Genomic DNA, 3,053 nt, shown 5'->3' with positions numbered 1-3,053 from the left:
TGTAGGACAATGCTGAAGGAAACTGATCTACCGAGAGAAAATATTCTAACTAAGAGTGGAGTGTGTCGATCCCCTTTTCTCTCTCCAAGTGGCTTCCTTTTATAGGGAGGCCTGCCCTTGATTTTTAGGGTAGACTCTCTTCGTGAAATGACTCTTTTGCCCTCGTTTGTGTTTGATCCTTCCCAGCAATCCTTCTTCTCCATCTTGAGTATTTTCTGGCATGCATTCTGATCAGTATTGCACCCTTCTGGCGCTTTTTTCACCAGAGTTATCTGAAACCCTTCCTACTGACTGGAACCCTTTCCCTGCACACTTTAGCAACTGTTTTGCAGATATAATCCAATTATGCATGTATACTGACCAGTAACCAAGGCCTAGAATGCGACTTATCAAACTGCTCACACTTACCTCATGCTTGTCCTCAAGCGTGAAGAACAAACATAAAGAAATAAGTTGAATTCTAGCTTGGTTACACCCCTGACCGACTCTATCCTAAACTAGACTCTAAACTTTGACGCAAAGAAAAACACATACATGACGGACGAACACATAAACACAGACACACAAAACACTTAAACACATTGATCGGGCTACATTTTCGGCCACCCCTCCCCTTGGGATCAGGTGCAATCCGGCCTTAGACAGCCTTGAACTTCTGCCGCCTCCCTTTTCCTTCCCAGTCAGTATATCTGCTCGTCAAGATCACCCAAACTCTCGGCCAAACAACAGATTCGCTCAGTCACTCATTCTTCACTGGGGATGTTAGGACTGTCTTCTCTCAAAATGCTAAACCACAGATGCTTCGGACTCAGATCTCATGTGCGGCTCCCGAAGGGCTTTAAGGCTTGTAATGGGGCTATGGGTTTGCAGTGTATGGGGTAGATGTTCCTAAGGCTCTAAGGTTAAAAAACTACTACTTTATTTCGATGTGGGGGAATGTGTGCATTTGGACTCTTGGCTGCTGTTTCTTCTCGGTTGGACGTTTCTTGATATTGGACTCAAACTAGTCAGTAGCTTCTTTGTGGCTTTGCCTCCCTTATTCCTTCTTCTCTTTTTTTGTGGTCAAGTGATTTCGACCATTTTCTTCAATATTTTTTTATGTAGCTTCGCCACCCCTATTCCTTCTTATTTTTTTTGGACCCGGAATTTCTCCTGGTCAATTTTCTCCTTTCCTCTTGATTTCTATCTCCAGTTGGTTTTCCTTGTATGTTCTTCTAGCCAGTTGCCTTCTTGCCTTATGCCTCGCACACACAGTCCCAGTGCCTAGTGAGTTATATCTGGGTATAGATTTGGCTAGAAAGGGGGGTTCTAAGGGATGAGCTTTTTTTTTGGTTTCGGATGGGGGTTTCCTACTGCCTTCAGGACTTGTTACACGCGGTCACCTTACCTTAGGCATCATGTGGCAGCCACTCTTTTCTTTTCTAAATTGGTGGAAAGTGGTTCCACTCAGGCTTATAACTCACCATTTAAGAGGGCTTTTGTATCTTGCTCTAAGGATGGTTTTTTTTTCTCATACTTGCATCATCTCTACTGACTAGGAGATACTAAGGGGGGTGGTTTCCATTGTCCAGCATGCCTTATCTCCCTCAATTCCCCTCACCGTCAGTTTGAGGCAGTTGAGTTTTAAGTCCAATCAACACGTATAAAAAAAACTTGACCTAGACAAACATTGACACATACAGTTAACACATATCACACATATATACATGTCATACTGGCCATTGTATCTCCCCTCCCACTTCACAAGTGTCTGCCATCGGATACGGCTGTGAACTGGAAAATTGGAATGGCTAGTATGGCCGACATACAGACACAAAAACAAAACAAGAACAAAACATACTTAGGCTAAACTTCTCACACTTAGACTATGCAATAGACTAAGTGGGAGGGTTGAAAACCTAAACAGAGTTAAACAAACACAAACACATATATACACAACTCCTCACACTTAGGCTATGCAATAGGCTAAGTATGAGTTAACATGCATACGAAAAGAAAACGAACACATACACAAGCACAAAAGTTGCAAACCCTATACTTCTCACACTTAGACTATTGAATAGGCTAAGTGCTGTGAATGGGGTTTGCAACACACATACTACACAAAATTACTCTACCTAAAACTACCGAACAACAAATAAAACTAAAACTGAAAAAGATAAAGAAAAACTAACTGGTTAGTGGGGTGGGTGGTCATATAATTCTCCTGCTCCTCCGCGGGGCAGGGCTGGGTGCAGGTGGTTCTTCTGGTTCCTCCTCTTCGGTATCGGCCTGGTCTCCCTCAGATTCCGCCGGTTCATTGGCACCTTCGTCCTCTGGTCTGCCTCCCTTCCACCTCGTCTTCTGGATGGTGGGCTAGGCCTTCTGGGTCGTTCCTTGTACTAGCTTCTTCACCCTCTCCTACTGCCTCCGATGCGAGGTCCAGACCCTCAGCTATCTTGGCAGTGCCATCTTCCATCCTGGTCACCTCGTTCAAAAGCGCCTCAAACTCCTCATCAGTCATCAGACCTTGCTTTCTGGCCGTTTCGTTCAGATCTATCTCATCCCTTCCGATTCTTTGGGGAACGGTTTCCGCTACCGGTGTTCTCTCCGATTCATCTCCTTCCTCCCGGCTCCTCTTCTCTTCGCCTTCTTTCCCTTCGGTCACTTCTGGATCTGAGTCATAATATGCGAAAAGGGGGTCAACATCCATTGGTTCAATAGGAGCGGAGGGTTCCGAGTATTCTGAAGGTGCGGTCGTAGAGAGATCTGTTTTCTGGTGGAATTGTTGATGAATGCGGAATGGAGGTTGGTGGGGTTGGTACTATCAAGCTTGCTTGGCCTCCGATTTGGCTAAAACCTGCCAACGCAGCCGCCCAATCTTTATTCGAGTCCTGCTGTCTGAGGAACTCCGCCAGTGCGTTCAAAGAAACCATTGCCGGAGCCTGTGGTGATGGTGGTCGCGGCTGTGGTTGTGGGTTTGGTGGCTACTCTGTAGTAGGCGGTGATGTTTCGGGGGTTTCTTTACGGACGGTGGAAGTGGATTTACCGGAGGCTTGTTTGTGGGCCATTTT

Source organism: Salvia splendens, chromosome 13 (assembly GCF_004379255.2).
Source record: "Salvia splendens isolate huo1 chromosome 13, SspV2, whole genome shotgun sequence".
Taxonomy (NCBI): Eukaryota; Viridiplantae; Streptophyta; class Magnoliopsida; order Lamiales; family Lamiaceae; genus Salvia; species Salvia splendens.
Note: the sequence above shows the minus strand (reverse complement) of the source record.